This window comes from Poecilia reticulata, chromosome 17 (assembly GCF_904066995.2).
Source record: "Poecilia reticulata chromosome 17, P_reticulata-male-v2, whole genome shotgun sequence".
Lineage (NCBI taxonomy): Eukaryota > Metazoa > Chordata > Actinopteri > Cyprinodontiformes > Poeciliidae > Poecilia > Poecilia reticulata.
Window position 1 is genome coordinate 2,173,627 of NC_088846.1, and position 24,708 is coordinate 2,198,334.

The window sequence follows — 24,708 nt, forward strand, 5'->3', positions numbered from 1 at the left end:
ACTTGTGTTTTTGTGTGTGTTCCAGTGGCCAAGCAATGACATTTTATTGCTATGTACAATGACAATTAAATAACTCTAAGTCTAATTTTATTTAGTAAAAACATATATTGTTGCTTTCCTCTTTTTCCTTGGGCAGTTATGTCTCGTATAACACCAGCAACACAAACGTAAACAATAGAGGGAACAGAAATGCACATTTTCTATTTGATGGATTCTAGTTGAATAACCAAGTTACTTTTTCAAAGTAACTATACACCTGTTATTAAATTAACTACACTACATATATAAGTGTGTATATGTTTTATGATCTCAAGGTTGCAAACGGCCCCAAAGAACATCTTTTTCCATTTAATCTGGAAGAAAATGACTTGAGTCTTTGATCAAGCATAGTGACTGTCCTTCTAGGACTGTACACTTGATTTATAGTTTGCCTCACAATTAACAAGCTAAATACCCCATAATACACATGGGCTTGCTACCAGATTCTGATCCATTTTATTGACCAAAATACATTTGATTATTGGTCAAAAATGCATTGATATAAGTTGACTGGCAATGGATCTGGTTCTGCCTTTTTCGAAAACCCTAAATAAATAAAAAAAAAGCTAGTAAAATAGGATTCAGCTGTTTTAAACTCAATACAGTAGTTTGACCAACAAAAATAAAATCTAAAAAACAAGTTTTGTTCTTCTTGAACAAATCTGTAAATTAGTGCAACGGTTTGCCTGAATTCTCCTGAATAATATAATATAATATAATATAATATAATATAATATAATATAATATAATATAATATAATACACATGTTAAATGTTCGAGTATGATCAGGTGTTGTGTAGCCATTGCTCACACTGACATTACTTTTTAAACAACAACAAAAAGGCTAATTTTACGGCTGTTTCTGTCTCATTGTGATGAAATAAAACATTGTGGCTAGAGTAGCTAACTTTTAGACAAAGTCAGCAGCAAAATATTAGATGTGTGATTATTCCAGAATTAAAACGACTTAACCAAAAAGATTTGGTTCCTATATGGCCTGTCGCGATAAACGATAAATCAATTAATCGCACGATAAATTAAACCTATCGGCCTCATTTTAATTATCGGTTTTATCATCTCTTTCTGCCTTTTTCTTTCTGTTGATGACACTGAATGAAAAAAGGCTCAACTCCGGTGCTCTCCACTGACTCTCCCTTCCTATTTCCTTAGTGTAATGTCCAGCGCACATTACACGAGTTGTCCGCCGATTGTTGGCCCATTTTCAAAACCTGAGAGACACATTAGTCGACAGAAATCCTAGGTATAACGGTTCGAACGGGTTTGTCGTGCCGTGTGGTGTCCAGCCACATGGGTACAAAAATAATTTTAAAATCAGGCGTTAATCAATGCTTTACTAGAATCTACCTGTGATGCATGTGGCTAGAGTCAGCGTAAAGTCCTGACTGAATGAAAATCATTGTAACTTATTTATGTAACGTTAAAGACCCAGGTGAAAAAAAAAGTATACTTTAGTATACTTCAAACCTACTTAAAATTGTGAAAGTACACTTTAAGTATTCTAAACGTTAAGTGTACTACCTATAAGTATATCTGAAGTATACTAAAAATACACTTGTACCAATTTCGAAATTATAACTTTAAACACTTAAACATAATTGTACCAAAATACACTTTTAATATATTAAATAAAAGTATACTTTAAGTGAACAAAATATGAATGAATACGTATGAATTTTTAAGTGCCTTAATAATTTTTTACTATTTATTAAAATGGCATACAATAAAAAATTATAATCATGATGTAATTTTTAATAAAGTATCCAATCAATTTTCAGATGTGTGATGTAAAACCTTATAATCAACGACATTAGCTCCAGTTCATACTCCAGACCATCTGGAGTATGATCTCCAGATGGTCTGGAGACAGTTTCCTGTCTACAGGAGCTCCATTGGGACAAAGTAGATTTTTGTCCCAATGGACAAAATGGGCATGCCACCATCTGGTGGCGGTATTGCACACTTTCATTTATTTCAAAAACGCCACAAAGAGAAGAAAAAACTTGAACGCAGATAACAGACGCTGTTCAAATTCGCAATTTTTACTCGCATAATATTGGCTTAAAAGTAGAGAGGGCCTTGATAATAGTTACTAATTTTGGTAAATTCAAGCTGGTGACGTCCTAATCCGAGTTAGACGACAACACAACGGGACAACAACCGATGGAAATGAAATGTGTGTCACAAAAGGAGCCCGGAGGGACGAAGGCTGCCAAGTGTTGCTAGCTGGTGGTAAGTTTGCTTATTAATTATCTTAATTTAATTATAAACAGTGCAGTAAATATGTATAACTTACGTTTGTTTCATAAATAATTATTTTATCAATTTTATTGTGACTTGTATGATTATTACAGTATGAATCATTCAGCTTCATGTTATAACTGCATGCAGGCTGTTTGTTGCGACTTATACTTTAATAAACTAACCTGGTTTTAATTAAGCTCCATAAGACAGAGAGACTTTGATATTGTGAGGTGGTTGTTGTTCTAACTCAGTGTTTTTCAACCTTTTTTGGGCCAGCGCTCCCCTAGCCTTTATCCAGGTCCCTCACCGCCTCCCACCAAAGAATTTGCAGGCTACTTTGCACTGACCATTATTTTATCATTAGGGGCATGCCATAGCAATGCATAGGGAGAGCAGTGATTGACTTGCGAATTTTACATTTTAATTTATGCATTAAAATGTAGCCACTAGTGTCTACTTTATGGAGTTATTACTATCATTGCTACATGTTTTACTGTTTTCTGTCAAACTCCTCTGGAGTACAGCCTTGTCACACTTTCTCCTATTCTTTCAATATATTTTTTTCTTGTGCTCTGTTTTTGTCTGTTTCTATGCATTCTGCTTGTCTACTTTTCTGTTTGCCTTCTGGTTCTACTGGTTTTACTATCTTTTAAGATCTTCTACAATCTTTAATCAATTTTATAAATTCATATATCAAACATTTCTGCTTCTTCTGACCTTTTTTGCTTTTGGTTTTGCTCTGTTTTACTCCTTCAAATATTTCTGGTTTACTGTTTCCACTAATTTTTTATGCTTATTGCTGTTTTACTATTCAATTGTTTCAACTATTTCTGGGTTTGCACTAATTTCCTTTTGTTGCACTTATGCTATAAACTCTGTTTCACTTTTTGACTTTTTCAAATAATTCAGGTTGCACACAAACTCCTGCTTCTTCTGCTGAATTCTGCTATAATTTATATAATATATATACAATATAATTCACTATTATACTATTAATACAGTATATTCACTATTCAATTGTTTCAACTATTTCTATGTTTCTATGCATTTTGCTTGTCTACTTTTCTGTATAGTCCTTTGGTTCTACTGGTTTTACTGTCGGCTAAGGTCTTCTGCAAACTTTTATCAATTTCATCAATTCAAATATCAAACTTTTATTCTTCTTCTGACCCTTTTTGCTTTTGGTTTTGCTCTGTTTTACTCCTTCAAATATTTCTGGTTTTTCTGCTTTCGCTAATTTAAGCTTTTTGCTGTTTCACTGTTCTATTGTTTCAACTATTTCTGGGTTTGCACTAATTTCCTCGTGTGCTAATTGTGCTCTTTCTTACGCTCTGTTTCTCTTTTTGACTTTTTCAAATAATTCATGTTGCACACAAACCTCTGCTTCTTCAGCAGAATTCTGCAACACTTTTGCTAAGTTTCACTACTTAGCAAAGGATTTCTACAATGTATGACTAACTTTCTTATTCTTTGTTTCAATTTCTTACACTTTGTTCTCAATTTTTTTAAATTTCTCCATCATTCTGCAAATATGCTTATTTGGCCTTTTATGTTAAGTTTCACTTCTTCAAATATTTCTGGTTGTGTACTAATTTCAGCTTCAGCTAATTTCTGCAGTTTGCTACGTTTCACTGTTCAACTGTTTCAACTATTTCAATTTCTTCTCCTTTCTTCTACTTCTTAAGCTATTCTCTACATTTTCTTGCATTTCTGCAACAGTCATTCTGCAAATATGCATTCTCACGGCTGTTTCGCTAGGAACAGCTATTTTTCTACTAATAGCGTTTCTGTTTCCCTTTATTAGGGGCATGCCATAGCAATGCATAAGGATGTAAAACACCTATTGTTCTACACCCAATAGAATATCTCTTTATTATTATTCCATTTTTTTCTTCCGTTACCGTTAATGCGACTCGTACCGCTGCGTGCCCACCCACAAAAGTGGTATCAAAACGTGCGGCTCAATCCCGGCATTGAAGCTATTATTTTTATTGGGGATCGTAGTTACGACAGAGACGTAAATAGCGAAAAACGAGCAAAATTTCCAACTGCCAAAACGCAGAGTGTAACTGACACCAACTGCCGCTTTTTTAGAGTGAGAAATGGGGTGGAATTTTGACCCAAAAATAATTTTGAAATCGCTCTCATGGCCACAAAATTTGGGCTATTGGTATGAAAGTTGGTCAGGAAATCGCACCGAATGCCTGCTCCGGTAAAATGTTTTTAAAATTTCTCTAAGCCCTACAATTTTCTGTCAAGGTGCTTCAGAGCAAAGTGATGGGACATGACCAACTGACGCTTCATCCCCAGTGTTTTATATAGAGTTTTGAAAAATTACTGAGCTCAGCGCACAACATATTTCTCTCATCAGTGCAATTACTGGGAATGACCTACAGATATGAATTATGGTACTATCGGAGAAGACAAATAGCCCTCTCATACGCTTCAAACTGTTTTTGGATCGGCCTAACGGTTCCTGAACGGGAAGGGGTCGTTCAGACTGCTTTTTTCATTAAAATGACTGGGTGTTCTCAAAGTTGCATGAAGTGTATCTCACACACACACAGCAGTTGGCAGAGGCTTAATCGCTATGGCAACTGCTGGTTTGGACTACAAGGTCTCTGTAGTTCTAAACATGGCGGAACACAAATACAGAGGGCAGAGCAGAAGGTCAGAACTACAACATGGCGGATCATTCAGTTATTACAGAGGAGGGCTGAGCTGGAATTTAGAGCTACTTGCTGTTTTGGGCATTATATTGGTGGATTAACCAAACCACTGTTACACATTGGATTAGTGTGTCTATTTAAAATGAAGCTTACTGAAAATTTCAAAATAAATGCCCTGACATTTTTAACATCAGGTTATTGCTCTTTTGGGCTTTATGGGACTGGTTTAAACAAACCACAGTTGCACATTGAATTAATGTGGTGATTAAAATGAAACTTACTGAAACTTTCAATATAAAAGCCTGCATATTCCTCTCACGTCAGTGCACCGCCGTAGGCGGTGCAATAATATGTAGCTTTTTTTGCCTTTTTTTCTCAGTATGTTAGCACAAAGAGTAGCATTTCACTGCCCTCTAGTGTATTAGCCTTTTTTATGTTATTTATTTCTCAGGATAGGGAACTGCCTTGCGCAACAAGGCAGTTCATTAGCATTAGCACATACATTAGCATTTCACTGCCTTTGACTAGTGCACTAGCACTTTTACCTAAAGTTAGCTATTAGCTAATTTTCTCATTGATTAGACATGTTTAGTATACTGAAAAGAGCACGTAAAATGAAAACAACATGGTCCTGTTGATTTCACATGCTACTGCCAGCATTTAGGCTAACATTAGCATATTGGCTAATTTTAGCTTATGCATTAATTTTAACATAATGAATGGTACAAGTACAGCTTATTCAACATGCGTCTGCCTCTCCACAGGTTATGGACTACATTGCAGCTTTCTTTAGCATTACTGCAAATTTTTAGCATCAGAATGCTGGGTCCAAGCCGATGGGCACACTTTGGCATGCCCCTTTAAAATTTCTGTAGGAATTTTCTAGTATTATTTATTCTTCCATCACCGTTAATGCGGCTCGTACCGCTGCGTGCCCACCCACAAAAGAGGTATCAAATCGTGCGGCTCGATGCCGAGAAGGGAGCTATTATTTTTATTGGGGATTGGACTTACAATGGCGACGTAAAAAGTGAAAACGAGCAAAATTTCCAACTGCCGAAACCTAGAGTGTAACTGACACCAACTGCCGCTTTTTTAGAGTGAGAAACAGAGTGGAATTTTGACCCCAAAATAATTTTGAAATCGCTCTCATGGCCGCAAAACTTGTGCTATTGCTATGAAAGTTGGTCAGGAAATCGCACTGAATGCCTGCTCCAGTAAAATGTTTTCGAAATTTCTCTATGGCTTACGGTTTTCTGTCCAGGTGCTTCAGAGCAAAGTGGTGGGACATGACTAACTGACGCTTCATCCTCAGTGTTTTATATAGGTTTTTGAAAAATTACTGAGCTCTGCGCACATCATATTTCTCTCTTCAGTGCAATTACTGTGAATGACCTACAGATATGAATTACGGCCCTATCGGAGATGACAAATAGCCCTCTCATATGCTTCAAACTGTTTTTGAATAGGTATCACGGTTCCTGAATGGGAAGCAGTTGTTTGGACTGCTAGTCACTTGTTCACTAGTGAAACTGGCTGGCTCAAACAGATAGAATTGGCTCCCCCTCTGTGTCTCTCTCACAGCTGGCACCTTTTGGCCTAATTACCATAGCAACAGAACACGGCAACAGCTGCTGATTTAGAACACAAACACTATGGCAAACATTCAGTTAAAGCAGAGGGCTACTATATAAGTGGTCTAACACACCCACTGTGAAACATTGGATTAGTGTGGCCATTTACAATGAAGCTTAACATTTTCAAAATAAAAGCCTTGATCATTTTTACATCCTGCAATTGCTCTACTGGTGATTTAAAAACTGTTCTTACCAAATCACTGTTACAGACTGGATTAGTGTGGCCATTTATAATGACACTTACTGAAAATTTCAAAATAAAAGCTTTGACCATTTTTACATCAAGCAATTGTTCTTTTGGGCCTTACATGACTGTTTTAACCAAACCACTGTTACACATTGAACTAGTGTGGTAATTAAAATGAAGCTAACTGAAACTTTCAAAATAAAACCTGCATATTCCTCTCATGTCAGTGCACCGCCATAGACGGTGCAATAATGTGTATTTTTTTTAACCTTTTTTTTTCTCTCAGTATATTAGCACAAAGAGTAGCACTTCACTGCCCCCTAGTGCATTGCTTTGCGCAGCACACACATAGCAGTTGGCTGAGAACTAATTACTATAGAAGAACTACAACATGGCGGAACTCTCAGATCCCATACATTAGGGCTGAGCTGGGATTTAGAACTACTTGCTGTTTTGGGCATTATATAGCTGGACTGTTACACGTTGGATTAATGTGGCCATTGGATTAATAATGAAGTTTACTAAAAATTTCAAAATAAAAGCCTTGACATTTTTCACATCAAGTATTTCCTCTTTTGTGCTTTATGTGACTTGTTTTTAGTTTTTTTTTTAAATTGAATTTTTTATTTGGAAAGGCAAGATACAATTATTTTGTACAATCCAGTGTCCACCACAATGGTGGGAAAAAAGAAAGAAAAAAAAAATCACAAGCCAATCCAGGATTTTTGTATAATAACAAAGAACATCAGAGTGAGTGGGGGGTAGAGAGGGGTCAGGTCTCATTTTCTTTTCGTTAGAAGAAAAACACAGTAAAGAGAATAAAATTTACCATAATCCTGAACTGAGGTACAATACCCATCACAACATTATTTGCGTATAATAGATGAATTTAGTCCACAGGAATGACCAGATCTTGAAGAAAGTTTCTCTTCGACCTTGAACAGAAAAGGATAACTTCTCCAGAATGTAAATGTCCTGTACAATGTTGACCCAATCATCCACTGTGGGTGCTTCGGGCTTTAGCCATTTTCTAGTGATTGTCTTTTTGCTTGCTACCAGAAGAACTAAAAGCAGTTTTTTATCATCCAGTGCCCAGTTATCAAGTGAAATGTTTCCTAAATATAGGGATTCACACGTACATGGGATCCTTTCAGTAAATATGTTATTAATGTGGGAACAAATTTGTTCCCAAAAAGCTTTAATCACCGGACAACCCCAGAAGATGTGGTGATGATTTGCTCCATTACTTCCACAGAGTCTCCAACATGTGTCTCTGCTGCCTTGGTGTTTTTTCTGAACTGGAGTTACAAAATATCGAACAGAGTTTTTCCAACTGAACAGCCGCCATGAATTGGAGCTTGAAGTCACCCAGTGTAATTTATTAATCTGTTCCCAGACTTCAGTAGAGATTGATAGATTTCCTTCTTTTACCCACTTGTTTCTTATGTAGTCTGTGTCACCCTGTTTAGACAATAGAATGCCATTGTACAATATGGAAATGAGTTTTTTGCATGAACCTGACTTCAACAAGGCCATAAACACACTAAGAAGTCCTGGTTTGGCCGTTTCCCAATTGTCACATATATTTTGATTGAAATAGGACCTAACCTGTAGATAACTAAAGAAGTCATCCTTCTCCAACCCTTTAGAACTCTTAAGTTCCTCAAAACTCTGGAATACACCCTTCTCAGTAAATGTATAGTAGGAGGTTAGTCCTTTTTGGATCCATCCTCTGAATCTCCCATCAATCTTGTTCGGTTTAAAAGCTGAATCAAAGGCACACCATCTGAGTATTTTTATCTGGTTACCCAATTTACACATTTTAACAACCTTACTCCAAGAATCCAGCATGGTGTGTAGTATTGACCCATGTGGTATATTCAGCCCCTCTTGTAAGTCCTTGTTCATTAATACTGATATTAAAGGTATTCCTTCTACTGTTGCTCTTTCCAAATCTTTCCACCTTGCATTGTAAGATGAAGAGCACAGGCAGAACACGGGTCTTAATTGAGCTGCAAGGTAATAAACTTGTAGGTTAGGAAGACCAAGTCCACCTTTCTCTTTCTTTAACTGCAGCGTACTATATCTCACTCTTGCCTTTTTCCCCTGCCAGACATACTGAGCGATTAACCTTTCCCACTCTATGAATCGCCAATCTGATATCTGAATAGGTAAACACTGAAATAGGTATAGGAAGCGCGGGAGAATGTTCATTCTGACTGACTCCATTCTTGAGTGTAAATTTGAAAAAGGGATCAGACTCCATCTCTTCATATCTAATCTCAGATTTGAAATTAGGGGCCCATAGTTGACTTCAAAGATCCTGGAGAGATCCTTGGGCAATGTGACCCCTAAATATTTAATGGATTCTGCCTCCCATTTCCAATTGAAGAGGTTCCTAATATTGTTTTGTGGGTTATAGTTTATTGTTAAAACCTGAGTCTTGGTAATGTTTATCTTGTAACCTGATAGGATACCATATTCTGCGATCACTCCCATAAGTACCAGTAGGGTTTTAGCTGGATTTGTTATGGTCAACAATAAATCATCTGCAAACAATGACAACTTTTGTTCTCCAGATGCCATATGAACTCCAGCTATGTCCGTCCTCTGTCTGATCCACTGACTTAGAGGCTCAATGAAGAGGGCAAAGAGGAGTGGAGAAACACAGCATCCCTGCCTCGTTCCCCTTTCCAGAGTGAAGCGATCAGATAGGTCTCCATTAATTTTTATCCTAGCATATGGTCTATTGTATAGAGATGCAATTACATCTATTATGGTCTGGCAGAACCCAAATTTGGACATAACTTTGTAGAGAAAAGACCATCTGACTGAATCAAAAGCCTTCTCTGCATCTAGACTCAGTACAAGTGTCTCTATTTTTTGTTGGGTTACATGATTTAAAATATGCAGGGTTTTCCTGATGTTATCCTGAGTCTGCCTCTGCCTGATGAAGCCTGTTTGATCTTTATGGATTATCACTGGCAGGATATTTTCCAATCTCTGTGCGATAATTGCAGTAAATAATTTGTAATCAATATTTAGCACACTTATTGGGCGATGGCTTCCGTAATCCTTCTTATCCTTTCCTTCCTTGGGAATTAGCGAAATAATTGCATCTCTCCATGAAGGAGGGATTATTTTCTTTTCCAGTACATTGTTGAAAACTCTTACTAAAACAGGGACTAACTGATCCTGTATTCCTCTGTACCACTCGGAGGTAAACCCATCTGTTCCTGGAGATTTCCCTCCTTTCAACTTTCTAATCACTGACCTTAGTTCTGCTTCAGTTATCTCTGATATTAATTGTTCGTTTTGCTCGTCTGTAATGTTTGGCAGAGAGAGTTGGGAAAGGAATATGTCTATTTGCTGTTCATTATTCACTTTGGGTTGGGAGTATAGAGTTTGGTAAAAGTCTCTAAAGCATTTACTGTTTAATAAGTTTGTATTCAGCCTCCAGAGGGTGGATCTGCTTTTTTCAGCCAGTTGAATGGAGATATAGATTGGGCTGTGGTCTGAGATTGGACTGGATCCTATCTCCCAACTTCTCAATCTATGCACATCTTTTTTAAACATAAAAAAATAGTCTATTCTTGAGTATACATTGTAAGAAGAGGAATAATGTGTGTAGTAACGACTGGTTGGGTTCTTATCCCTCCATATATCCACTAATCCCACTTCGTCCATCATATTTTTCATTCTTTTACTGATATATTTTGAGTTTGTTTTCCCATTTGATGAGTCCAGGTTTGGGTTTAATCTAATATTAAAGTCCCCCGCACAGATCATTACACCCTGACTTTTTGTTGCTGCTAATTCAAAAATTTTCTCGTAAAATGACCAGTCGCTACCAGGTGGGGCATAAACATTGACAAGACTTATCAAGATGCCATCTATTTTTCCTGTAATTAAAATATAACGACCCTCCTTGTCTTTATGCTCTGCAACATGTTCGTAGCACAAAGAACTCGATATTAAAATTGCAACCCCTCTTCATTTACCAGAGCTGTGGGAAGAAAAATAAACAGATTTAAACCCCATCTTGTTCAATTTGGCATGTTCAGAGTTATCCAAGTGGGATTCCTGAAGCATTGCTATTTGGACTTTATCCTTCCTGAGTTTTGATAATACTCTCCATCTCTTAATCGGATTATTTATGCCATTTATATTGAAAGAAACCACCTTTAACTCTGTCTTTCCCATTTGTGCAGATGTCTTCCCCATTTCACTGATGACCCTGAAACTTCCCCATCACTCACCAGAACTGACATTAACAGAATATAAACAGAAGAACCAGAACCAAAAGTAAACGTATAAACAAGAACCATGAAAAAACAGAACATGTTCAGCATCCAAGGCAGGGGTCTGTTGATTAGACCCTGTTGGGCTTCTTGGAGGCAGCCCAGAAGGGAAAAACCTCCCATAACTTTAAGGAGGGCCCTTACAGGTGGCAGCAGCCCAAATAAGAGTGGATCCCAGTCTAATCTTTATAGAATCTAATCATCCTTAGAACAGCCCTCTGTACACTTATCTCTGAGAGGAAGATTCCAGGAGGGAAAAGGAAGAACCCCTCAGTTCTCAGATCGTAGGTGGAGATGTTCTTCTGAAAGCCCGGAGCCTCTCTTTGTAGTTTTCTCCTCTTGCAGAACCTGAGGAGCCTTTCTGCCTCCTCCCCTCCTTCCTGCTCCAGGACAGCCGCTCGATCTGCTCCTTCAGGGAAGCTGGGGATCTGATGACTTTAACTTTGTAGCCCTTTTTAGCCAGATCCTCGGTGGTCTCCTCTATGGTGTCGTAGGTCCTGGTCCCCTCTTTATGTTTCACTCGCAGCCTCGCCGGGAAAAGTGTCTGAAACGGGACGCCGTTCTCTTTCAGGACCCTCCGAACCTCCACGTACTCTCTGCGCTTTCTGAGGATGGCTGGTGGATAATCATGATCCAGATTTATTTGCTTTCCTTGCCAAACAAATCCTTTTTGCTGCCAGGCCTTGCGGAGCAACAGTTCTTTATATTTGAAGCTCAGAAATTTCACTACGATGGACCGTGGCGCCGCTCCCTCTGGTGGCTGCGGACCGAGCGCCCGATGTGCTCGTTCAATCTGCATGTCCGGCCGGGTGTCTTCCAGACCTAGCCCCTCTTTTAATAAAGTTTCCACAAAAGCAGCCATGGACTCACAGTAACTTTTCAGCCCCCTCTGGAACACCATAGATCCTGACATTCTCCCTCCTGGATCGGCTCTCCAAGTCAACCATCTTGTCTTCCAGACCCACGTGTAGCTTTAGCAGCTCTGCTAACACTTCCTCCGTGTTTTGGGTTCGTTCCTCTGTCTTCTCCAAACGCTCTTCTACTTCACTTATCCTTGCGTTCGCTTTTCGTATTTCCTCTTTAATAGTCGAGAGTTGTTCCTTAGTTTCCTGACGGAACCCTCTCAGTTCTTCTAATAAGATTTCGAGGCTAGCCATTCCGTCCTACTAGCTTAGAAGCTACAATACGTTAGTTGTACCTGTTCGTTGAATTTTTTTGTCTTCCCCCTTCTACTTATTGTCGTTGGGCTTCGTTGTCGTCTTACCCCCTCTAATTGGTTTTCGTAAGGTAATATTGCTCAGTTGAATGGGGGTAATTCAATAATTTATCCGGTTATCTGGGGAGCCTCTCTAATGAGCAGCCATCTTAACGATGTTCCGGCCGGAAGTCCCTTATGTGACTTGTTTAAACAAACTACTGTTACGCATTCAATTGGTGCGGTAGTTAAAATAAAGGTTACTGAAAGTTTCAAAATAAAAGTCTGCATATTCCTCTATTGTTAGTGCACCGCTGTAGGCGGTGCAATAATACTTGCCTTTTCTATCTTTTTTTATTCTCAGGATGTAACTCAATGTCAATGTTACTGTTTCTGCACATCTCTGTTGCATCTAAAAAGATGCTTAGGCAAAATATTAACAGATGGATTTAAGAAGTTTGTTTGTAAAAGCAATCAAACTTCTATATATATATATATATCACGCCAGTCAAAAAGGATTCTGTAATTCCTGTATGCTGCGCAAGGCAGTTCATTATCATTAGCACAAACATTAGCATTTTACTGCCTTGACTAGTGCACTAGCATTAGCCTTTTACCTACAGTTAGCTATTAGCTAATTTTGTCCTTATTTAGACAATACTGAATGGAGCAAGTAAAATTAAAAAAACATGGTTCCGTTGCCCCACATGCTACTGCCAGCATTTAGGCTAACATTAGCATTTTTGGCTAATTTTAGCTCATGAATTAATTTTAACATTATGAATGGTACAAGTACAGCTTATTCAACATGATTCTGCCTCTCCACAGGTTATTGACTACATTGCAGCTTTCTTTAGCATTAATGCTAATTTTTAACAACGATGCGTCAAAGCCGACGGGCACACTTTAGCATGCCCCTTTAAAATTTCTGCAGGAATTTTCTAGTTAATATTACTATCACTATTGTAGATGTTTTTATTTTTATGCTTGATTCTGTATTTATCATCAAAAATAATTTCCCAGAGAACAAAAAAGTAATGGGATTAGAAATTATTTTCACAGGCGTCTACGAAAAATGCAAGGAACATTCAAGTTAAAATTGGTAGGCCTAATAGCAGCCAATCAGAGTGGAAAAAATATTCTTATTTTGTGCCATTTTCTAGTTGTTAAATCTTCCACAAAATGACCAGATAAAAGATGTACAACATGCCAGTTTAAACTTTGAACTATTTGCAAAACGACTGAGCTCTGCAACATAAAAACATGGATAGAACTGTAACTACATTAATCATAGCTCTTCTTCTCTTCAGTGTTTGTCAGTTTCTGGTGGTGCAGCTCTGTGCTGCCTTCAGGAGAATGGGACATGAGAGTATCATTCATAAAACTTCACCCACATGGCATTTATTGTGCAAACCAGAGCTTTCAGTGGAAAAACAAAAGTTCCAGATCCTTTTAATGCCATACAAATATGAGACAGAAACATGGATTATATCTTTATATAGACCTGTCTATTGTCTACTGTCTATTTATAGATTAATAGTTTTACTGGACAGAAATTACAAAGAACAAATCTGGTTCTTAATCAAATCCTAATGAGTCAAATTCAAAGTGTTATAGAGTCATCAGCCTCATGACATTAACACTGACATGAAAAATAATATTGAAGAAATAAATATATCAAATCTAATTAAAAACATAAATAAGTGATCAATTCTTTACTGTTATGGTCTGTAAGATATATTTATTCTCAGTACTAGATGTGGTTTCAACAAACTCATGACATTTTAACAATATTATTTTGCCTTTTATCTGGAAATAGTGTCTGTTTATTCTTGCCATACAGTCCTCTGTATTAATTATTGCTCAAAACGACTTGCCATACCAGTTTATTTCTCTGTATTTACTTTAGTTTCTTAGTTTATTCTTGCATTTTGTTCTTCATTCATTTCCATTTATTTTCTTTTGATTAGTATTGTCCTCTCTTGGTTTATTGCTATGTCCACTTTAGTTTCTTTCATGTTGCTAGATTTATTTTATCGTTTATTGACCACCAGTAATTTTCACTCATCACCTGCTGCGCCTCCTAATCGTCATGATGTGTTTCACATCATGTGTTGATTTTTTCACTGTGTAGCGACAGATTCTCTGTTTTTATGCCATAATTCACATCTAGTTCGTCACTCCATTTTATGTCCCGCTTCTCCTGTTTCAGAGTTTTGCGCAATGTGCACGTCTTTTTTTTAAGCCCCTAAGGTGCAGGGATGGTCGGGAAGAGTATCGATGGGGAAAAGGCAGACTGACATAAACCTTTTAAAACAACAGAAACAATTTCTGCATTCTCATTATTAAAATTTAAAAGTGCTGTGTTGTTCTATCACCCCCGTTTCATACCGGACCAATTACACCACCGGTGTTAACGCTATAAAATGAACGCTCTCTATTTGGTATCACCCATGGAAGGATTTCTTTATTCAAATGGGTTCATTTTTCACAGGGATACACAGTGAGGGTATCGTGATTTTAGCTACCAGTAGCAGGAGAACAGAGCTGCGCCAAGAAGCTTCTGTTTGTTAGCTTCAGAAGCTGTTTGTTAGCCATCGATACAGTTGCAGCCAAGCATGGTTTAATGTTACACAATACAGTTTTACCAAGTTGCTCAAAGGCTAAACTGGCATTGTTGTGCATTTAAGGTGTAAAGTTTACCTTCGACCAAACGCCCCCCAAAGGCATCCCAGCGCCCCCCTTTTGTAAAAATGTCCGCCAGCGCCCCTTGCCGTCCTCTGAACGCCCCCTGGGGGGCGGTACCGCCCACGTTGAGAACCGCTATTCTAACTCGTTCATCAATGTTTTTATCTTCAACATATGTTTGCAGTCTAAGCAAATGAAGATGAAAGAGGGAACCAGAGAAAACGGGTGTTAGAAAACCTAAAGACGTTCTGTCTCAGAAGAGACTCTGACTCCACCACATCACCAACCAGCTCTGAAGATGAACCTCCACATCGTCTTTATGATGTAAGTTTGTTGTTTCAATGAGGAGCTAGCTACATTTTCAACAACAAAAACACCAAGTGCTTAATAAACATAATTTGATTTAAAGATAACTGGACAGAATTTTTCCCCTTGTTAATTTATCTTTCATTCTTTTTATTTGTTGTTGACTTCCAGGGCCCTGTGATGGACTGGTGACCTGTCCAGGGTGAACCCCGCCTCTCATCTGATGGCTGCTGGAGATGGGCACCTCCAGCCCCCCTCACCACCCTGCAAGGATCAGCGTGTTCAGATTATGAATGGAAAGATTTTAAGATAGTTTGTCTCCTTAAGTCCACACTTAAAACAGCTTCATAGTTAATGTCAACATCAACTGACTCTATGATATTGCTGACAATTGTTTTCTACTTCTAACATAAACAGGCAAAGAAGACACTGTAACAGTCGTAATTGTGTAGTATCTCTAAGACATTCTAGTATCTCAGATGACGTCATGTATGCTTCGCTATTTTTTTTTTTTAGAGAACGTCTTAGAAACCTGCTACAGTTGGATACAGTAACAGTCGTTACAAGTTGTTACAGTACCTGGACTGAGACGGACATGCTTTGGACTCTGCTTATTTCATGTGTGAATGTATAGCAGCAGTTCAACCGGGCTTGTAAGGTTGGTGAAGAGTGTTTTATTAAAGGACAACACTGGGGAATTCTCAGTACCAGTGAGGTTGTGAGTTCCTAACAGTCCAATCGAGTCTACTGCCTCCTCTCCTCCCTTAAACACAACCTAAAGCGTTACAACACCCAGAAATGTTTTTCCACCCCAGGCATCCAGTCCCAATCATCATCAGTTCTAATAATGTCACATACACAGCGAGTACAAAACGTCTTAAAATTGTAAGTATTATTTTTTTATTTGCCATTTTTCTGTTCTCTTTAAATACAAATACTTTCTATGTTTAATTGCTCTATTGTTCTTTTTTGTAGGTTTCTGTAAGGTGCAGTGAATGGGAATGTTCTGTCGTTGATCCTCAATGCCATTTTTTATTGTGACACTTAAATTTTTATGTTTATTGTGTTCACTTTAGATGTGTAAACTGATCATCTATGTAACGTTCATAAAGTTGTGAGTAAAATTGGACAATTTTAAAATGTCGGTAATAAAACAAAATATTTGAATTACCTTGGGCATCTTGTGTAATTAATCTTTCCATGTAATTGTAGACTAAAACAATAAGTACTGTAGTGTAGTTATGCATGTAATGAGTAATTAAATTTGTACTTTATTAGCAATAGCAGTAAATCAAAAATAAAAATTAAGTGTAATTTAAATACATTACTAATATATTAGTAGTATATTTGAAATACATTTAAAAGTATACTTTAAGTATACTAAGTACAACTTGAAGTTGTTACAAAAAAGTATGGTGAAGTACACTAAGTACAAAATTAGTTGTTCCAAAATAGTACAGTTTAAGTACGTCAATCAAAGTATGCTAAAGTATGTTAAAATTTAGTATACTAAAGCATACTTTTTTTTTTACTTGGGTAGTGCCTATAACAATAGTATAGGAATGGAATATTCTGATATTTATGTATGATGAGCATATTACAAAGCACAGAGCCGTTCATAATTTATTTAATAAATTATTTAGTAATATCAATACATATTTATATAACTATACCAACACAAACAATGGTTAATAATGACACAAATAATGATTAATACTGAATAATATATATTGGATACATGTTTATATGTATGTGTATGTATGTATATATATATACTCTCTTGCAGGTACTGCAATAGAGTGTAAAAAAAATCAATGGGTTCACTGTGCAGCCGTGAGTTCACCCACTAATTAGCTGTGACTGATTAGTTTTTCAAGAACAATCTAAAACACGACTTAATCAGTTAATAGCTTTTCCCCATTCCATATTGTTTCTGAACTCTTAGTGCTTTAAACCAAACCAAATCAAACCAACTATATTTATAAAGCACTTTAAAACAACCACAGCTGATACAAAGTGCTGTACATTAAAACACAACATAATAAAAAAAACAAAAATAATAATAACTTACAGTTTAAAAACAAAAACATACAATTTAAAACTAGATCCCGCTGGTGTTGAAAGCCAAGTAAAATAGATGGGTTTTAAGACGAGCTTTACTAGAGCAGGGCTGCAATACGTCGATTGCGTAAGGTTTTTAGTCGATCTCGGCATTAGGTGATAAACTGAACGCCGCCAGGACGCTGAGACCAGCACGTCCTCTGGTTCGCTTAAAATGCTTGTAACTTTATTAAAGAACAACAACAAAACATTAACAAAACTTGTTCAAATTAATGACCCAACAACAATAATAACCTCAGTGATTATTGTTTCAACAAGGTGTTGCGCAAATCTGTGTGTTTCGGTTCCATTACCAAAATAACTAGCAGAGTAGTAGTTTAAAATTAACTAATCAACTACCGCTGTGTTCGTGAAAGTGCTTCTTAATAATCACAAAATAAATATCAAGCCTGAAAAGCTAATATCGTAATGGACTGAATGCTATGTTTTTAAACTAATCTCTGCTAGGCTTGCGGAGCGCAGGCGGTTGCCACAGCAACGGGTGTGCTTCAATGACTGAGAGAGACTGAGAATAAAAAGGTGCGAGTGGTTTAGAGTTGATCACCTGTTCAGGTTGTTTAAGTATTTAACAAACATGGCTTCTACCCGGATAATTATGTGAAATTAAATTAATTGTCTAATATTAACTAATATTAGTTAAAAAACAGTTTTATTGCTCTCTGGCATCTCGCTTTGATCTCAGAGTCTGAGAGGCTTTTCCGCTGTCAAACAATTTTTTTTCCCTATGAAAATATTGATGTTGATGAGATTTTTTTATTATTATTTTTGTTGGCTCTAGTGGTCTTTATTTGAAAGTAGTTTGACAAGAAAGAGGGTTGTGAGAGAGGGGGAAGACATGTGGCAAATGTCACTAGGCTGGGAATCGAAACTGTGACCACCGGCATGAGGACTAAGGCCTCAATACATGGGTTGTGCTTTGCCCCTGCACCACCACAGCACCCCAATATTGATGAGATTTTCTCCAAAATAACCTTTTTCAACCTTTATAGCTCTACTGCTGAAAATGAGGCTCTAACATTCACAAATGACATTGAAATAAAATCCAGTCCAACATCTGGTTTGAGGTGATTCCTCTGGAACCTGTTGGAGGAAAAATATCCCAACTTCAGAAGATGAGCTTTTAACTTAACAGAGCTCTGTGGTTCCTCCTGTCAGGGTAAGAGTCAGGATGAGGAGGCGCCAGCCATGGAAAACTGGGATGCACTCCATGCCATGATGTTCAGAATTTAGGTTTCATGGCATCTCAATGTGTTAACTTGGCAGTCAGTGGCCTGAAGGAAATATATATATATATATATCCCTTCTCACCCTCCGTGGGTGGTCTTTTTTTCATCCTCTGAGCTGCACAGATGTTCCTGTACACTATGCCCGCCACTTGGGTATGTAGTTCCATGTAGGACTGTCACGATAACAAATTTTGCTGGACTATTAATTGTCTAAAAAATTATTGCGATAAACGATATTGTTTCAGTACCTTTTGATACTGATTTAATGGAAATGACTAATAAGGCTTGGGATTTCCTGCCATAGATGGATGCACTTTAATTTCAAAAGAACACAACACTGGAACTGATAAACTAAATAAACAATACAACCAAAAACAAAAATAAAATGGATTCTCAGTCTCCATTAACAAAAAACGTACATGAATAAAAACTAAACAACATAAAGCCAAAGTGGAAATAAATACTGCATTCAACCAAAAGAGTGCAGATAATAAAGTCTGTATACTATATTGCCCTACAGTAATCACTAGATTTAAATAGAGAAGATGGGCACATCCGACTACCTAATGCTATTGCATTAAGTAGTCGTGTAGTGTGAACAATCACACTGCACGATTTTTTGCCCCTATTTTCCCCTTAAGATAATCTTAGATAGTTGGCCGATCTAAGATTCTCGCTAGTGATTTCGTAACCAATCATCCTGCAGTGTATGGTGTGTTACGGTAGGTCGTCGTGGCCCCTCCAATCTAAATCATGGGTTTAACCCAACTGGGAGCTTAACGCGGAATGTGACAGGTAGCCAATCAGAAAGCGTGGATTCTCCTCCGCACTTTCTGAGGGGAAATTAGAGGGGAATCCCAAACAACTGACACGGCCACGAAGTCCAGCGGACATCGGAGATGATATGTGGAAACAGCATTAATGTTTATTCAACATTTCGTGCAAAGAATATAGAAATGACAAGGGGATTAGTTGGAGCCAAATTGCTACCGCAGTTGATAAACCCGGTAAGTTTTCAGCTGTTCTTCGTTAATGTGACATAAATAGGTTATAATGATTTTTCATTCAGTCAGGACTTTATGCTGACTCTAGCCACATGCATGACAGGTAGATTCTAGTAAAGCATTGATTAATGCCTGGTTTTAAAATTGGTTAACTGGGCTTGTAGCCATTATTTTGTGCCCATGTGGCTGGATATCACACGGCACGATCAAACCTGATCGAACCCGATCTAACCGTTATACCTAGGATTTCTGTCGGCTAATGTGTCTCTCAGGTTTAGAAAATGGGACAACAATCGGCCGACAACTTGTGTCGTGTGCGCTGGACCTTACACTAAGGAAATGAAGAAGGGAGGGTCAGTGGAGAGCACCAGAGTTGAGCCTTTTTTCATTCAGTGTCATCAATAGAAAGAAAAAAGGCAGGAAGAGACGATAAAGCCGATAATTAAAATGAGGTCGATAAGTTTAATTTATCGTGCGATTAATTGATTTATTGTTTATCGCGACAGGCCTAGTTCCATGTACGCTTTCCCAGCGTGTGTGTATATATATAAACACTTTTGTGTCATAATACCCCCAAGAATTTAAAACTACTTTCACCCCTGGATATATGTATATGTTTTCCAGCCGACAAGTTCTAGCTTCAGAGTGATTCAGCAGCTGAGATTGAGTCCAAAATCCGATGCAAGATTCATCCATGCTGCAGTGAATCCGTCTCTTTAAATATATCTCCCTCTTCTTCCTCACATTGTGTCTTTAGGAAACCTTCAAAACAAAAACAGAAGATTTGGGAGCGATCTTACTTTTGACAGAGTGAAAGAATTACATATAAAATAATAGTCTTTACCACCAGTGTAAACTTTGATGATGAATGTGATAACACAAGTTTTATAATATAAGTTACATTGTTTCATTTCTAATGTAGGCTCTTGTGTCATTTAATCTAAGTCAATGTTAGAGAATAATAAATTTTTTAGATTTACCGAATCTCAGTTAGCCTTCATAGCGGGGCTGAACCCCGGTATTGCACCAAGCACTGTACCTAATATTAGCTGGTATCTTGCCGGTGGACATAAATACAGTAAAGTAATATTCTAATCACAAAATATACACAATAATATGTCCATCTTACTTGTTGAAATGTTGTCTGTCGAGCCCTCACATTATTAGTCCATCGATCTGAACAACAATATCCCTCAGTGCTGACGCATCTGCTGTTTTGGTTGAGCAAAGTATGAGGGACGACCGCTCCAAGATGGCCTCCGTATTTCCTGCGCCGGAACAGCCAAATGCGGGGTCTACTCTTATTATGTCTATGATCTTCCCTACGTTCAAGTTTTTTCTACTCTTTATGGGTTTTTTTTTTTTAATTGAAAGTGTGCAATACCGTCACCATTTGGTCTGAAGTGTGAACTTGAGCCAATCCTATTGTTGATCTTACATCATACATCTGAAAATGGATTGGGTTAGGTACTTTCTTAAACATTACATCATGATTATAATTTTTTTATTCTTTGCAATTTTAACAAAAATAGTAAGATTATTAAGGCACCTAAAAAGGCATTCTTGTTAGATACTTAAAAAGTATGCCTAAAAATTACATGAAGAGTACTTTATAGGTGCCTAAAAGACATACCTCTGCATATGTATTAATTAGTTTTATTTTGTAATCAGGTTGCTGCGTGTTGCAGACTTCTGCCCAGGTCCCTCTTGAAAATGAGGTCTGGATCTCAACGGGGTTCACCTGGTTAAATAAAGAAAATTTTAAAAAGGCATACTTTATTAGCCTAAAATTTACACTGAGATGTAATTTAAAACATATTGAAATTAATAATTTAAAGTAGTGTTAAGTGAATTTAAAAAAAATTCTATTTTGAGCATATATTTTAAAATATACACAAAATATATTTTAAATATATTTGAGCAAGTGCATATCTACACTTGGGCAAATATATATTTTGTTCACTTAAAGTATATTTTTATTTAATATATTTATTAAAAGTGTATTCCGGTACAATTATGTTTAAGTGTGTTTAAAGTTCTAATTTTGAAATTGGTACAAGTATACTTTTAGTATACTTCAGATATATTTATAGATAGTACACTTAATACTTAATATGCTTAAAATGTACTTTCACAAATGTAAGTATGTTTGAAATAAACTAAACTATACTTTTTTCACCTGGGCAGATATAGCAGCAGATCTAGTGGCCTAAAAAGGAGGATAGTTATTGTTAAGGAAGAATTTTTATATTACAATTAAATTTAGCAAAACTCTGGCTCTGATTCTTCCTTTTGATCCTGGGTTCGCTCGCGTGGCCACGTGTGGGGACAAAAACACAACAATGCGTGTTGACGTCACAGAATTACAGAATTTAATCCAATCAGAAGAAAGTATAAGATAGTACAAGAAACTGAAGAAACACAGATACAAACATTGTTACCTGAGACAAGAAGACAAAGAAATATCAAGGACGTTGTGATGGCCAAATCCATGGCCACACTCTGAAGTCGGTAACTCTTTTATGCACAATTTGTTTTTCATTCAAACACAACACTTTAGTTTCAGTAAAACATTTATTAGTTGATTTGGATACATTTGTTCTTCATGTTGGCGCGCACATTTAGTTAGCATGTGTATTTATATCAACTTAAGTTTAATTTGTTTGCTTGAGACTGACCTTTTGTTTGTGTTTTGCCGGTACTTGCCTGCCTTGGAGTGGCCAGACAAAAGATGGGGGCCAGGGCTCAGCAGGCTTAAATGCTGATTGGACTACACCACTAGTTCCTGCTGGCAAGGGAAATTTGTAGTTTCTTTGTTTAGATAAGTTTTGTATTTAAGTAAATATTAGTATTTAAACTTTAATATTTTTGATTTTCATTTTGAGAATCTTTAGTTTAGCCAAACTTAGCTGTACTGTTATTTGTTTTTGTGTTTGTAATTGTATTCTGTTTAGTTACCCCTATTGTGTCTTAATTGGTCTGATCAGCCAGTATATAAACCCCTGTGTGTCATTTCTTTGTTAGGTCAGTTATGTTTGTTTGTGCAGCCAGTTTGTTTACATTTTTGCCTGAGTTCAGTTTTGTTTATTTGACCTCTTTTATGAGCTCAGTTTATCTTTGTCATTTTATAATCGTTGGGTTAAAATAAAAAACCCTATTTTTCTAATTGATATCCTGTGACTCCTCCTGTTTTAACTCGGTCCATCACAGACGTCCTTGGAGAAAGAGCTGGTGCAGAAGTAAAATAAATCAGCTTTTTTCTAAATAGTTTCCCTTGTGCACAAACTTTTATACCTGTAGGTGTGTTTTCCTCTTTAATGTATTCAAATAAGGCGTATCTCTAGTTGACCAATTGGAAGGCATCTCTGGCCCTTTTAAATTTAGAAAAAGTCCCGCAACTTGTTCACAAGATCAAACACCTTTTGTTAAATAAGGTAGAAACAGACTCTCCGAATTCATGGTGGTTTATGGTTTTCACAGATCAGTGTGAAAAGCTAGAACTTCCTACTGATTGTTTCCCCGACAGACAAAGAGCAGATCGGAGATCTTGACAAACCATCTGCTTTAACTACAGTAAAATAAAGATCAATAGGTCAGAATATGTTATAAATTTTAAAACTATAATTATGGTATTTCAATCAAGTCAGGATAAATTCTAAAACTAACTTATTTTAAATTTATTTTCTTAACACTATCCGGCCTCCTGTGGCTCTACAGCCATCTGGGCAAAGAGAAACAAATGCAGAAACCTCACAGGTAGCTGTGAAATTCTTGTTTCTCTTCTGCTCTGCCAGGAACAAACATTTAATTCTGTATTTTAATTCAATGAAAAGTTCTGCAAAAACCCAATTTATTCTTCTGCACTCAGCATCTCCAAAGTTTAGTCCTGATATCAAACCAAAAGCAATAGATAATAAACAGAAAATAATGAAGTACAATTCCTGTTTCTAATTAGGAATTAGAAACAAATAAGAATTAAGACATTCATTCACCATAAACCTAAGTACTTTCTAATACTAAACAAAACATTTTCCTGTGATTTTAATATAGTCAGAAATAATACAACTTCAAATACATTCATCATTGACTAAATTAATTCTAAAACAAGATAATAGAATTTTCAGTCAAAACATGTTATTAATAACTAAGAAAAATGTCTTGCAAATTAAATGTTAGTGATTTAAAACATTTTATGTTATATTCAGTTTTTTCACCATGTCAGATGTTAGTTTTGGAAGACTTCTCATCCTGGTTACGTGAACCGACCAAAGTTCCCTTTCTCAGAGTAATTCAAGTGATACTGTTCTCCACCTTCCTGCATATGTTAATTTATGACCTCCTGTCTTTAATGATAAGACCCCAGGGGTCTGAGCCGAAATTCTTGCAGATCTCTATTCTCCTTTGTACTTTAAATGCTTAACCCAGCAATAGTTCTTCGGGTTTTAAATCACTCACACAAACCTGTTCAAGATTAAGAATTTCGTTCTAAAAGGTTTAAACTGTGTTAAATACTGAAAATAGTCATTTTTCCTCAACATTATCTAAGAGAGGTGTGCAGACCCTCAACAACCTGAACTGAAGCAATATGTTGAAAAAATTAGTAGGCCATGGTAGCTAATGGAATAGATTTTTACACAATACTTTCCCTTAGTTTAGCTTCTCAACAGGGGCATTCAGAGGATGGCAGGGGGCGTTGGCAGAAATATTTACAAAAGGGGGGGCGCTGCGATTCTTTTGGGAGGTTTGCTCGAAGGTGAATTTTACACCTTGTATGCTGTTACGTCCACCAAATGCACAACATATTTGAGGACACGAGACAAACAGATGAAGGTTTAACAAAATATTTTATTCTTATTCTCTTCACGTTGATTTTCTTAGTTCAGATTCTTCTGATTTTCTGTGAAGAAAATGGCGTCAAAGGCCCTCAGATCCCATGTCCCAAAAAGTTAAAAAAAACAAAACCCCAAAAGTATTAACAGAAAGATGTGCCCGAAGCACATAACATATGCACAACAATTAGACTTTGAACTACTTGCTAAAAACTGAGGTGTGTAACATTAAAACATGTTTGGC

At 36.8% G+C, this 24,708-nt stretch overlaps 1 protein-coding gene and 1 long non-coding RNA gene across 8 annotated transcripts in view; one reads left to right on the forward strand and one right to left on the reverse strand.

The window, feature by feature from the left end:
- The window catches only part of LOC103479207 (uncharacterized), a 72,709-nt gene that overhangs the window by 31,625 nt on the left and 16,376 nt on the right, over positions 1–24,708 (reverse strand). The window lies entirely within an intron of this gene.
- On the forward strand, positions 788–22,805 carry LOC103479206 (uncharacterized). 2 transcript variants are annotated; one of them, XR_014084143.1, is made up of 4 exons: positions 788–2,289; positions 15,163–15,302; positions 15,456–16,169; positions 16,260–22,805. It is a non-coding gene; the product is annotated as an uncharacterized LOC103479206 (long non-coding RNA). The 2 variants fall into 2 exon arrangements; XR_535915.3 differs by having other exon boundaries at positions 1,697–2,289; positions 15,456–22,805.